Source organism: Ovis aries, chromosome 13, assembly GCF_016772045.2.
Source record: "Ovis aries strain OAR_USU_Benz2616 breed Rambouillet chromosome 13, ARS-UI_Ramb_v3.0, whole genome shotgun sequence".
NCBI lineage: Eukaryota > Metazoa > Chordata > Mammalia > Artiodactyla > Bovidae > Ovis > Ovis aries.
Window position 1 is genome coordinate 70,997,500 of NC_056066.1, and position 14,876 is coordinate 71,012,375.

Sequence of the window (14,876 nt, forward strand, 5' to 3'; positions counted from 1 at the left end):
CGCTCCAGCAGGCCTGGAGTAGGGCCTGAGAGTCTGCATTTCCAGCACATTCCCAGGTGTTCCACAGGCCGTTCCTACACAGAGGGGTTCTCTAAATGCCAACAGGTCTCAGCTGCAAGTCCTTGGTATCCACTTGAAAGGCCACCAGATTTGAAATAAATGACCCAGGCTAACATCCTGGGCTGGCTGTACCTTGTCTGTCTTGTGACTACACGAGACACAGTTCCCCATCTGTATACAATGCCTCTGGAAGGCCTGGAGATCTAGGACCAGGGCAATAAACACTGGGGGCTTTAGGGGTAAGATGGGGGAGAAATGGAGGATCAAGAAAGAGCAGGAATTGGTAGCAGTAAATGCAATTATTTTCAGTAAGAATACTGGCAGGACCGGCAGTGACAGTGTCACAAATCCTATGGGAACACCTGTACAGATGCAGAAGTAAGCTAGCATCATATCATCATTGCTAACAGTACAGAAGTAGGACCGGGGCCCTCCTACCAGCAGGATAGTGTCAGCAGCAGAGTGAAGGCAGCAAAGGAGTGGCAGATACGGTATATCTCACCAGTCGCTTATGAATTCAGACTGGAGTCAAACTGCCTGGATTTAAATATTAACAGCAACTCTTCTCATTAGCTGTGTGACCTTAGGAAAGTTGCTTAATGTTTCTGTGCCTCGGTTTTTTTGTTCTAAGGTGGTTGTGGGGTTTAAATTTGTATATACAAAGGGAAGGTCAAGGTGAAGGAAAAGGGACCAAGCTCTTAGAAACAGGACATGAATTATTCCATAGCCAAAGAAGTTTGCTTTACCAGCTGGGCAGTGCCCTGCTGCACCACACCAGTAGGAATTTGATCTACAGGAATCTCTTATTTTTGGCCTTGGCTGTTTGCCCGATGGAGTCTTAAGAGCTGGGGGACCTCATCAGGGAATCTGGGAGGCTATAGTCACAGCCTGGGTTCAGTGCCTTATTCCTTGTCTGAACAGAAGAGAAGGGAAGGAAAAGTCATCATACACATGAGGGGAAAGCTTTGAAGTATTAACCAAAGTCCTTTTGGTCTTCTGCACTTTACCCTTTTTTGGTTCTCCTATTCAAGAAAGATAATCAACGCTGTATTTGTTAATTCCCTCAAAGGAATGATGTTCAGTTCAGTTCAGTCGCTCAGTCGTGTCTGACTCTTTCCGACCCCATGAATTGCAGCACGCCAGGCCTCCCTGTCCATCACCAACTCCTGCAGTTCACTCAGACTCACATCCATCGAGTCAGTGATGACATCCAGCCATCTCATCCTCGGTCGTCCCCTTCTCCTCCTGCCCCCAATCCCTCCCAGCATCAGAGTCTTTTCCAATCAGTCAACTCTTCACATGAGGTGGCTAAAGTACTGAAGTTTCAGCTTCAGCATCATTCCTTCCAAAGAAATCCCAGGGCTGATCTTCAGAATTGACTGGTTGGATCTCCTTGCAGTCCAAGGGACTCTCAAGAGTCTTCTCCAACACCACAGTTCAAAAGCATCAATTCTTCGGCGCTCAGCCTTCTTCACAGTCCAACTCTCACATCCATACATGACCACAGGAAAAACCATAGCCTTGACTAGATGGACCTTAGTTGGCAAAGTAATGTCTCTGCTTTTAAATATACTATCTAGGTTGGTCATAACTTTTCTTCCAAGGAGTGTCTTTTAATTTCATGGCTTAAGTCACCATCTGCAGTGATTTTGGAGCCCCCCCAAAATAAAGTCTGACACTGTTTCCACTGTTTCCCCATCGATTTCCCACGAAGTGATGGGACTGGATGCCATGATCTTCGTTTTCTGAATGTTGAGCTTAAAGCCAACTTTTTCACTCTCCTCTTTCACTTTCATCAAGGCTTTTTAGTTCCTCTTCACTTTCTGCCCTAAGAGTGGTGTCATTTACATATCTGAGGTTATTGATATTTCTCCAAGGGGTGTGGCAGGTAAGAAAAAAAAAGTGTATATAATCATTAAAGATTTCTCCTTTTTGGGAAGCTGGAGGAAGGGATAAGCCCCTGGCCCTTAGTTCCCCAAATGCTTTACTCGTGGCAGGGAATCTGGGCCATACAAAGAACGGAATACCCCATTCAGATTTTCCTGCCATGAGCTGAGCGTAGGAGAACTCAAACGGAGGACATTTTTCAGTAGAGTTGACAGCTGATGAAATAAAAGTGTGTGCTGCAAACGTTCAGGTAAGCAGAGCACAGGGGGAAGAATGTGATCCAAAGGGGAGGGACCTTGGCTGTCTGGTTCTGTTACCTAGAACAGCAGGAGGTACAGAGTAGGAATGAGAAACTTAGCTAGTGAATATCTTAGGGGTCTGGGATTCTTTTCTCAACCCTGCTGCCAATTTACCGTTCGGCTCTGAGAAGGTCACTCTTCTTGGCTTCCACTCCTTCACATGGCATTGAAGATTCCTTCAAGCCCTGGTATTTTCTCTCTGGGTGCCCTATTTTACTTTTTCTTTTCAATCTGATATTCTCTTGATGATTGACTATTCACCGATTTTCTGTCTCCCCACTAGGCTGACACTCCATGTGATGACACGACTTGCCATCTTGCTCAGCCGCGTCCTCCCAACACTTAGCAATAAGCCTGTTGTATAATATCACCTAGTGGGTATCTGTTAAATGAAGGTAGGATTGGGTGGGTTCTACTTTCTCAAGATCACAGGAGGCAGGACTTCCCCTGATGGTCCAGTGGCTAAGACTCTGTGCTCTCAATGCAGGGGGCCCAGGTTCAATCCCTGGTCAGGGAACTGGACCCCACACGCAACAATTAAGACCTGGAACCACCAAATTAATAAACATTAAAGAAAAAATATAGCAGGAGGCATCACAGTATAATGATTAAGTTATAGGCTCAAGCTTCAGGCTTGGATATCAAACACACAACTTACTGGCTCTAGGACCCTCTGCAAATTGATTAACTCACTGAGACTTGGTTTCACAATGGGGATACTAATGATATTCACTTCACAGGACAGTGAAAAGATGACATAATTCACAAAAAACTCTTAGACTAGTCCTCATGTGTAAAAAGCACTCACTACCCACCAGCCATTATAATAAGACTGTCACTGCTTAATAATTTAGTAGGAAATGTAGAGGAAAAAGAAATTCCTTGTGAAGTCCAGACATGAGTTGACAGATGTGATATTAAGTCAACTTGCTCCGTCAAGCCTCTGTGATGGCCACTCCACATTCTGAGCTCTGCTATGCCACCCACACCTCCACTTTGCCATCTGGAATCCCACATTTCATTTTTAACCTACAAAGCTTTTGCCACTGACCTTTAGGTTGTCAAACCTCCCTAGTCTCATGCCCACCGTTCTTTCCCTCACTCTTCTTGTTCTGGTAAAGTGTCTCTGGGCTTTGGCCTATTGTGCCCCTTCATCTGTAGCGGACTTCCCGCTTTCCTCCAACTGACTAATTCCTGGTCATTGTTCAAGACCCATGTAAGGCTCCTGTGTTGCAGAAGAGTTCCCTGAACCCCCAGGCAGATAAAACACATGTTACCAAGTTCTATTCCTTTCCCTACAGCAATATAAAAAATCCCAACTATTTCAAGACAAGATGAAAACGAAGAACAACTGTATTCAATTCAGTTGACTCTGACACCCCACTTACAATCTTGTGGGGAGACCTAGTACCACCAGACCCAGATTTGGGTGCCCACAGCCATGCTTCCTATAGACCCTCTCACTCTGCTGCTCCTGCAGCTGCCTAAGCCCAAGTAGGGCACCCTGAGCTCATGCTCACTCAACACCTCTTTATGTATCTGAAGAGGAGTTAATATGCCAGGCATCTCCCTGCTTGGCCCTTGCCCCAGCTGGGTGATTGGGAAAATGAAACAGACTGGCCAAGGCTTGACGGTCCTAAATTGTAATTTCAAGGTAATTTGAACTCTCTTCCTCTTGGGGATGGGTGGAAAAGCTAAGTCTCCTCAAATCAGTGTATGGACTCAACAAAGAATCAAGGTGCCCCCTGCGCCCGCCTTGCTCTAAAGCTTGTGTGAGATCAGCAGGATAATCAATTTCACAGTTCTGTAAGGCTGATTGGAACGTGATTATGAAGTTAGCCAGAACATTCTGCCTGGGCCTTAAAAGGCCTGTTGCACCAGACACCCATTGAGGCCAAGGACTCCCTTGCTTCCTAAGGTTTAATCCTTTGCTCCCCTCAGTTCCATTGCCCAACCCTGCCCAAGGCCTGGAGGGTCAGTCTGTGTGGTCAGCAGTCCTCTAAGAACTTAAGTCTAACTTCAGCAGAAAGGTTTGGGGCCAAATTGCTAACTGCAGTCTGATTAAGGGAGAGACTTCACCTTCAAGGTTGCCATCTGCTGAGTTCCTGCCTCAGGTACCCCTACCCTCTCCAGGTCCCTGCTCTAAACCACTCCAACCTCTCCCCCAGGTGACAGAGCTCTGCCCTCTAAGATGACCGACTTCCTGCACTGAGAGGCAACAAGGTACCGCACAGCAGACTGTGATGATGTCGGGGGCCTGATGATACCTGGGAACCCAGGCCTTCCTTCCCTGGGCTCCTTGCTTCCCTGAGTCTCAGGCCTGCCTGGGCTGGTTGGTCTCAGATGGTTCTCCTTCTTCTAAGGAAGGAGGAGGGTCTATAAACTGACAGGTACCTGGGGAACAGCCTTTGGGCATGACTTTTCCTCCTGGATATTGGACTCCAATAAGAAAAAGGAAGGTTGTTACTCAACAAGCTAGTCCCATGAGAAGGCTGGCAAAGCAGAGCGTGAGCCTAGCTGGTCCCCAGACTCCACACTTCTCACCACGCTCCGTCTTGACTGTGTTTGCTTTCTGGTTCTCTAGCTGAACTCTGAGCTCATCTATCTCTCATTCATCTTGATATCACAGGTTATTCTGTGAGTTGGCTCATGGGAGCAGCTTTCAGATTCATTGGAGGATAACCCTTTGAAGTTACAATTGATATTGGACAATGAAACGTGAGAGGAAGTCACCTGGTATATCCAGGTAGAGGCTTTAAGAGCCAGAGCCCACTTTCCCTTCTCCTGCTGACAGGATGGTCCCCAAATGCCTCTGCTCCATCATTTTGGGTCTCTGAGGAACTCTGCTCCCCAGCGGACCCATCGTGGACCAGGCAGTGCAGGAGAGAGGTGACGAGCAGACGTTCTACTGTACCGTAAGGCTGAAAGATGTTAGATGTTTGCACTTTCGATCTATGGGGTTTTTTATTACTACAGCATAATCCAGCCTAACCTGACTAATACTTCAGTGAGAGGAGGAGGAAAGGAGAGGTGGTGGAAGGGAAGGCAGGAGGGAAAGAGGAAGGGAGGAGAAAGTCAGTAGCTATGGAAGTCTTCACCTCTCTCTGGGTTTCAGTTTCCAACTTAGAAATCTGGAGACTAGAGCTAATCATTATTGTGCTCCCTTCTACCTCCAATACTCAGAGAACCTGAGAAGAGTCAGACACAAAATCCATGCAGAATTCTATTTTCCCAAGTCTAATGTGTAGCATAGCAATATTTATAGAGGAAGACAGCAGAGAAATGAGGCAGGAAACAAAGCAATTGTAACTTTTTTGGTAATACATCCAAGCCATAAAGATTTCATTAGATTCTCTAATAGACTCCTAATGAAAAATAAGACCCTTTTCCCATTTTACCTACTTCCTGAACATTAGAATCAACTTGGCTTTTCCAAGCTTTGCACCCCATTTACATTAATTAGAAAGTTCCATATTAAAGGAAAGCTTTTAATGGGCTGTTATTGCAAATGATTTTACCGGCGAGCTGCATTGTGCTTTTTTAATAGCGTATAAAAATGGCATCTTATAGAGGAGACTTTGATAAAATTGAAGTTTTGATGGACTCTGGGCCTGAGTTGGCCTTTGCTTGGGGGCTGGGATTCAGGGATATTTTCTGACTAGGAGAAGCGGTTTTCTGTCGTTTTGGACTGACGTGTGTTCTAAAGCATCAAAATGTTTCTGATTGCAGAGGTCCACATTGCCTTCTGCATGAGTACGCCATTGGTAGGCTACTTCTGGTCCCTTGGCAATATTTCTCATGGTCCTTTGGAAAAGGTAAAGCAACCCTGGGACTGCGATATAAGAAGTGGATTTCAGCAGGACAGATTGCCTGGTCCAGGTGGAGAGAGTCATGGGGGTGAGAGAGCCAGGTCTATCCAGGAAAAGGAGGGACTCAGGAGCGACAAAGAATTGATGCTTTTGTATTGTGGTGTTGAAGAAGACTCTTGAGAGTCCCTCAGACAGAAAGGAGATCCAACCAGTCAATCCTAAAGGAAATCAACCCTGAACATTCATTGGAAGGACTGATACTGAAGCTCCAATACGTTGGCCACCTGATGCAAAGAGCTGACTCATTGGAAAAGACCCTGATGCTGGAAAAGATTGAAGGCAGGATGAGAAGGGGACAACTGAGGATGAGATGGTTGGATGGCATCACCGACTCAAAGGACATGAGTTTGAGTAAGCTCTGGGAGACAGTGAGGGACAGGGAAGCCTGGTGTGCTGCAGTCCATGGGGTAGCAAAGAGTTGGACATGACTGAGCGACCAAACAACAACATCTAGGGGCAAAGGTGAGAGGATAAATGATGTTTCTAGAGCTTAGGAAGAAGTTGCAAATGGGGGATAAGGCGGAATAAATGATGTCACATATAATGGCAAACAAGTATATAAACAGTGGTAGAGTGAAGGGACAGGGGGGATACCATGGTGGGTAGAAGAGGAACCCAAGGGTATGGGTATGGCACCCAGATGAAATCCAACAGGGAAGTAACTGCCGTTCCAGCTGTCTTGTCCTCATACCCACCACGTGTAAATGGTCTCACCTACAGGTATTCTTGAAATTCTTCCTTGGCAGAGGCTTCCAGTTGCATATCCCTTTAGTATATACCTCTACCTATCCCTTCAGTATGAGAATAAACTGACCTAGGAGGAAGTGTGTATGAAGTTTAGGAGTCTGAGCACTGCAGTTGTGTCCAGGTCCAAATCCCAACTCTCTGCTAAGGATAAAGTCTGTGTATTGGGTCAGGTGAATTAAGGTGCCTGAACTTCAGTTTCCTTGATGGAAAAATGTATCTGTCTGTAGGCAGTTGGGAGGACTAGGCAAGATCACGCATGTGAAGAGTGAAATGCAATCCGCAGTGTCTAAGATGCACTCAATACATGTGAGTGATTGTAAGTATAATTAAAGTTGTGTGGTTTAAAATACTAGCAATTTGGATGGAGCACAGGATATCTGAAATGAGCTATGTTTTCTGGAAACCAAAGGAGCCCCAGGGGAGAAAAGGCACAGGGTATCTCTAACCTGAGTGACCCCTGAATGATGCATTCAGCAGTGATTTTTCAAGGCTGCACACACATTCTGGTTCCCTCAGTGCCTTGTCTGGGTGCTATGGTGGCTCAAGTGACTGTAAACACCGTGAGCTCATGCAGTTTTATTTTTTCCAGATGGGTAGAAGGATGTTCCTAAACTATTAGACAAAAACTAACCCTTTTGTTTGCACCACCCTGGTTGATGACCTTGATGCAATGACTCACCAGGGAGCTCCTGGTGTATCTGAGAGGACGAGACAGTTAAACAGTCAAGCTGAGGGGCTAAAGAGAAGCTAACCCATCTTACACCTTTGGTTCTGCAGTGTTTGGTATGTGGTAAGAACTCCATAATGTTAGCTACTGTTACAACTATTACAGAAAAATATTGAAACAAATGCAAACATATTTCATTTTATCCTCTGCTTGCCACAAAATCTTGTTTAGGACAAAAGCTCTCCATGCTGTCTGAATCCATCAAGCATTACGAGTTTAGTTCTAGACACAATAATCACAAGAGATCCCGATCAGGGAGATAAGATGAGGAATGTGGACATTATGTCACACCAGGAATAATTAGAAGAATTCTTGAAGAAGAAGAAATTTTGTTAGTGTGTGATACTGGCTGCATTTTAATAATCAAAAGGGATTATCTGTCTTCTTTCTAAGTAAGACCAATGGGTGGAGGCGGGTAGAGAGATATATATGGCAATAAAGATGGAGGATGTATCCATCTGAGCTTGACACAAGCCACAGGGTCAAAATTAGATTGCTGCCTTGAAATGCTGTGAGTTCCCATTGTGGTAGGGATCCAAGCTGAATGTAGGTTCATTCATCACATGCTTATGGAACATGGACCCGGACAGGGTCAGTGATAACAGCAGGGAACACAAAGGTTAATAAGATACGAGTCTTGCTTTTTAGTAATTCATGCTCCAGGGAAGAAGACAGATCTGTAAACAAATGCTTAAACCAATGAGGTGTGACACACATCAGAGGAGAAATGTACACAAGGTTGTGTCAAACCAAAGAGGTGATGGAGTAGAGAAGGAGGCCAGCGGGAGGTCAAAAGATGCTATGGCAGGTGGCTAGTCCTGGATGATGATTCAGTAATACTCTGAGGGGTAGACAAGGATGGGAGAGGGATGAATCTCTACCCAAGGAAACAAGATCTAAAATGGCATGAGGATATGAAAGAGCATGTAGGGCTCTGTCAGAAGATTGGCATAGTTAGAAAACAGGATGAAAGGTAGGGCCTAAGAGAGATGAGACTGGAGAGGTAAGCCAGAATCCCATTTTGAAGCTTCAACTAATCCCACTTTGGAGCCTAAGGGACAAATAAAAGGTAGCAATCAAGGGGAGATATGACTAGACTTTATCCATAGCTATAGTGTAACTAGAAAATCACTACAAGAGTCCAAACAATAAATTATGATGGGCTTAACTAAAACACGGAGGTAACACTGGGGGAATATGAGTCTATGGATTTGGAGAGTGAGGGAAGAACTTAGCATAGGCTAGTTCCCAGATTTCTGGGGGACTGTCTCTTGGGGACGTCTCTCGAGAGCATATTATGTCATCCCAGGAATAATTAGAAGAATTCTCGAAGAAGAAGAAATTTTGTTAGTGTGTGATACTGGCTGCATTTTCATAATCAAATGGGATTATCTGTCTTCTGGACAATCTAAAGGAAACGAGGGACATTTCATTTATTGAACATCTTCGGATGCCAGACATTGCTATGATCTTCTATACCTTCATAAGAGACCTGCAAGGTAAGAATTATTATCTTCATTGCGCATGAGAAAATTGAAGCTATGTTATGTGTTCAGGATCATAAAGGTGAAGCCAAATCGGGCCCAGACGTGTCTGTTTCACACATCACACTTTTCTCATAAGATTCCCCTAAGTTCCTTTTTCACTCAAGATTTCAGGATTCTAAGCACAAAGCTAATTCTTGTCTGTTCAAAACTGAAATAAGCCAAGTCTTGGTGAAAATAATCTGACTTTATACCCGGCCTGGTTATATACTCTTTCCACATTAAACATATTCATATAGAGTGTAAGCAGTACCTATAAATATCTTTCCAATAAAAGTGAGACCATGTATTTCTGAGTGATAATCCTCTGCTCCGGGCAGTGGCATAAACCAGCAGGCTGAAGGCCAAACAACTTTAGCTAGCCCAGAGATTCAATAAGTTAAAATACATTTTGGAAGAGAGCTTCAGGCCAGACCTGTTTTTTTCCTGGGTAATTATATGGGGATACCTGATTCAGCACAAGCAGGCTGGCTACAGAGTGTGAATTTCTGATTAAAGGGGCACCAGCAAATCATACAGGAGTCTGATCAAAATTTAAACTTGAAAATTAAAATTAAGAAAATAGAGTGTTTTGCTTTTATTATTTGGAAAAATCTGTTAACATAAAAAAAAATCTCACTAACATCTTCATTCTTCCTCCTGAAATGCCCCCGTCTCTCCAGATCTTTCATCTGGAAACTTCCTATAAACCAGTGGTTCTTAACTGAAGAAAATTTTGTCCCTAGGGAACATTTGGAAATTGGTTTTTCTATCGTTTAGTCACTAAGTCATGTCTGACTCTTTGTGACCCCATTGACTGTAGCCTGTCAGGCTACTCTGTTCATGGGGTTTTCCAAGCAAGAATACTGGAGTGGGTTGCCATTTCCTTCTCCAGGGGAGCTTCCCCACCCAGGGATCAAACCCACATTTCCTGCATTGGCAGGAGGATTCTTTACCACTGAGCCACCTGGGAAGCCCCATTTGGAAATGTCTGGAGCCATTTTTGGTTATCACAACCTGGGGAGCAGTGGAGGGCATGCAGCAGATGGAGGTCAGGAATGCTACTAACATCCTACAATGCACAGGATAATCCCCACAACAAAGAATTAACCAGTCCAAAGTGTCAATTGTTCTGAGGTCAAAAAACCCTCTGTAAGCCCCTTCATGACTTTCAAACTAAATCAGATCCCCATGACAGGTATAGCAACTCATACCCTTGTTTCACAGCGCTCATCCCATTTTGCAGTGATCTATTCATGTGTGTGATTCTGCGTCTAACGGCTTTCTCCCCTGCTTGACTGACAGCTCTAAGAGAGCTGGGAGAGCATTTGTTTACCTACTCATTGTATCCAGCCAGCTACTATGGTGGCACATAGTAGGGGATCAATAAAGGGTTGATGAATGAGCCAGTGCATAATGAAAGAAGGAATGAAATTAATCAGTGGGTTGTGCCTCTGAAATTATCCCCATCTCCACCACTTCAGTTGGAAAAATTAATGGAAAATATAAATTGATTGATACTTTAATTAAAAATACAAACCAGGAATCATTTTTCACTCTGGTGCTGCAGATACATATGGTACTAAAATGAACCAAAATAAACACCTTGAGATAGTCAGCTTGTAAGTTGGCTCCCAGTGGACTCTACCTCCAGGTAATCGCACCCATGTGTGGTCCCCTCCCACCTCCAAGGTTAGATCATAAAATATACTGTGATTTCTCTCTTTCTTGCATCATTTGCTCTGGTGGAATCTACCTGCCGTGTGGTGAGAAGAGGTCCATGTGATTACCTTAACTGAGGTCTCTTTCTTAAACCCATGTGAGGGCATCACCTTGAAAACACATCCTCCAAGCCCCAGTAAAGCCTTCAGATGATCCAGCCCCTCTGACACCTAGATTGCAACAGCATGACCCCTGAGCCAGAACCACTCAGCCCAGGGACTCTCAAATTTCCAGCCTTCATCAACTGTGTCAGATAAAAGATATTTGTTGCTTAACATGGGAAAAAGTTAACCAAAGGGATTACCTCAAGGGCTGACCAGGAAGTTGCCAGGTAGGGGTAAGAAAAGTCATCCTTGAGTATGAAAACTTTTTTTAATTTAAAATTACTCTTGCATTGTAATTGACCCTGAGTAATCTACTGAGCTCTATTACATTTAAAGTAAGAATAATATCACTTTTAAGGATCACAGTTATAAATAAATGGAAAAATACATAGTGGGGTGTCTTATGTATAAATGAAGAGGTATTTCGGTTTGGGACAAAGGAAAGAGAAGACGGTTACCATGAACTCTTTAAAAGAAAAACTGTCCTTTTGATTGAGTTCAGCACTCCCTCAACCAGGGAGGAATGAAAAGTTTCTATTTAATACCCCTCAAGTACACTTCACAGAGAGGGAAGAGGATACTTCTGTGCTGCAGCAGGAAGTGGAGAGGGGTGTGGTTTGAGCCTGAACACAAATACAGAAGCCTGGAAGGCTGGAGCAGGACTATCTGAGCCTCACAGACACAGACATGCCCCCCTAATGGTAGAGGGGCGAGAGGGTGAGCGCCGAGCGCTGTGGCTTCAGTGGCTTCAGTGTCCTCAGCCCTGGTCAGGACACTGGTCCCTGAGCTTGGTGAGCTGGAAGGATGTTGCCAGCAATGGTTCCAGGGCACTGAGGACCCACCCAGATCTGAGGACTCAGATCTCAGAGACAACCCAGAGGGACCAGACGTCTTCCTGGACTTTCCTGTAGCCAGTGGGCCACCCTAAGGTTCCTTTACGATCCTACAGGATGGGAGCAGGGAAAGGAAACGATAAATGGATGCGGATGAGCTGCCAAGCCACACTGGTGGAAGCTGAGATGTTTCATTTGATTTCACTGAAGTATAATAAACCTGATATGCCTTGCCTCTGTATCACCGAGCAAGTCATACATGTAGAAACCCAACTGAAACGCTTTGTCACTTAATGAAATGCCACTGGATTTCTTCTAGATGCTGAGCATAAGCATCTTTATCATTGATGCTACAGTCTAGATGCTCCTCAGCAGGAGAGCTTTTAATGGTCTGATGCCCTACATGTGTCAACAACGAATTGCCCAGAGTTCCATGGGCTATGCTCTTCCTGTCCTAACGGGTGGTGGCCGGGGTGGACACCCTGCACTTCTTACCACATTCTGCCCTCCCCCACCTGCCCATCCCCTCTTGCATCCCACTGGCTCTATCCCACTCTTAACACCTGATGCCACCTCTCTACCCTTGTAGCTCATTTATCCCAACAGGCTCTACTATTTTCCTCCTATCTGGCTTCCATTTCAGCTAATTCCGACTGAGACAACTTTCCTTACACTCATTTGGTTCTAATGCAAGCGTTTCTTCCCCTACCTCTTCTCAGCCCTTGCATGAAATGCCTCAGTTACCTCCCTCTGTTCTAGCTGTGAGTCCACTGAAGACCTAAAAGCTAAGAGGGCTGTTAGCATATATCAAGAAAAAGGGGGGAAATAAAATAATATTTTTTAATAAGAAAATAGAGGTCGACATTTTTTTCTGGCAGAGGACATTTATTAATCTTTCTTTGGAAGCTTTAAAAAAATCCACGTGGTTAAAAATAATCTTAGCCCACATATTTATCTGAAAAAAATTAACTGTCACTTTATGGTGACCTACAGTCACTTGGCTTGGCATAGGAAGGCGAGAGATGCTAGAGAGTCAGAAGTAGGTTTGGTTTCTAGCAAAACAGCAACATAATCACAGTTGCTTAGCTTTCCTCATATCCCCAGAGAGTCAGGGCTTCACACCAGAAGAACAGCAAAAAGCCTGTTCAGGGCCTGGAAACTTGGAGAGGGCACCATCCATGTGTAGGGAAGAACTCTGATGAACTTTCACGAGGTGGGATGTAGATGGAACTGGATCAAAAGGGACACAGGTGGAAAACTCAGTATAGTCAGCTCTGCTATCACACTTATAATAAAAAATACAGACTTGTGTATCAGGGGGAAATTTGAACATCACATGAGTGTTTGATTCTGTGTCATTACGCATAAGAAAACACTAGGAGATGCAGAAAACTGCATCTGAATGAACCCAATCAGGTAGGAATACACAAAATGCACACACAGCCCTGAAATACCAGCTTGTGTCCTTAGTTCACAACAGGCTATCAGCCACATCTGCTGCTCCAACTTCCCCTCTCATTTCAGATGAATTTCTCTTCCCCTACCTTGCCATTAACTTGAAAGCTGCAGCTTTTCCAAGGTAAAGCATCACATATATAGCTGCAGTTGTGTATTTCATAACCATTTCACATGTGTAAAACTATGCTCCTATTTTTACTAGGTTCCTTTGATTTTTGTTTCTTTTTTGTGATTGATAAAAGTTTTTGAGTGTTATATCCCTCATCCCAATGTTCCATTAATCCATGTGGTTTTCACTGGGCAACCTGGCATAGCGCAGTGATAATTAGGAATACGTAAGTCACATTACACCAGTACTGACTGCATTCCGAAGTGCCAGGTAAGCAAAGGTGGGAAGATCAACAGAATCCCACTGGAAGAGTCAGGGAAGACTCTTGCAAACTGCAGAGTGCCCAGCAGGACAGGCCTGTTGTCAAACGATGGAGGGCCATTAAAAAAATAAATAAATAAACTACTCAAAGTTAAAATGAGTACAAAAAATGAGTATAAGACCGATACAAAATTTGACAATATGCCTTCAAAAACCATAGAGATACATATCTTCTAAACAGACAACACACTTATCTATGAGGTGTTATTTTTCCTCTCTACCTTCTCTTCCATTCCAGCAAACACTGGCTGGCTGGGTATCTGCCCTTCTCTGTAAGGCCATGAACTCAGCAAAGGGGACCCTATGCCCATTTCAGGGATAAATACTGAATAATCTGTTAATCTTGAAAACTATTTCCTTCACTAGTGGCTAGCTTATAGATGGGCATGGGAGCAAGTTCTGTCCAATGAGATGTGAAGAGAGGTTTCCTATGAGCCTCTGGGAACATTTGCTCACTTATTAAAAGAACATTTGCTCGCAGATATTGTCATATCCACATGTGATGTGTGAGATCATGGTGGCTATTTTCTGACCATGAGGATGGTCTACCTTGGGGATAAAGCTGGCACACCGGGGCTGTGGCTTTAAAGCGATGAATAAGGCAAGTCCAAAGCTTAAGTTATCACAGGATGCCTTGTTATAGGATGGAACACATTTCCATACTGTTTAAGTTTCTGTTACTTGCCACTGACAGTATCCTGCTTATTATCCTGTTTGTTTAGCAACACCATTTTCCAGAGAAAGAATGGAAAATACAAGCAAAAGTTGATATAAAAGGTAATTCACTGAACCATTACTTGTGGTAATGAGCAACAGAGAAACTAAATGTCCAAGTTGCAGAGATGGGCTAAATTAGGTTGAGTTCATTTTACAGAATCCTCTAAAATCATTAGAGTTAGGATGATAGGATGATATAAATAGTGACAGCAGAAATGTTAAAAATGTTCTTGTCCTTTTTTCCTCCATTTTACTCCTCTACTCTGAGTCTGCTGAACAGAAATGAGAGAAACACTGAATTGTGCTAACTAGTCTCATTATAACCCCTGTCCACTAACTTCAAGTGATCCCTTAGTACTTCCTGGAGATCCTTTGATATTTCCTATTCCAGTCACTTTCCTAGATTCTCAAACCATTTTTTGCTTTACAGAGTCTCATCAAACCACCACCAGCTCCACTCTCTCCTCCCTCTTAGCTAATAATCCTGCTCCCTACTTCAC

General features: G+C 44.0%; 1 protein-coding gene and 1 non-coding gene across 2 annotated transcripts in view; one reads left to right on the plus strand and one right to left on the minus strand.

Moving 5' to 3' along the window:
* PTPRT (protein tyrosine phosphatase receptor type T) overlaps positions 1–14,876 on the minus strand; it is a 1,166,895-nt gene that overhangs the window by 328,536 nt on the left and 823,483 nt on the right. The window lies entirely within an intron of this gene.
* TRNAE-CUC (transfer RNA glutamic acid (anticodon CUC)) lies at positions 2,690–2,763 on the plus strand. Its single transcript has one exon. It is a non-coding gene; the product is annotated as a tRNA-Glu (tRNA).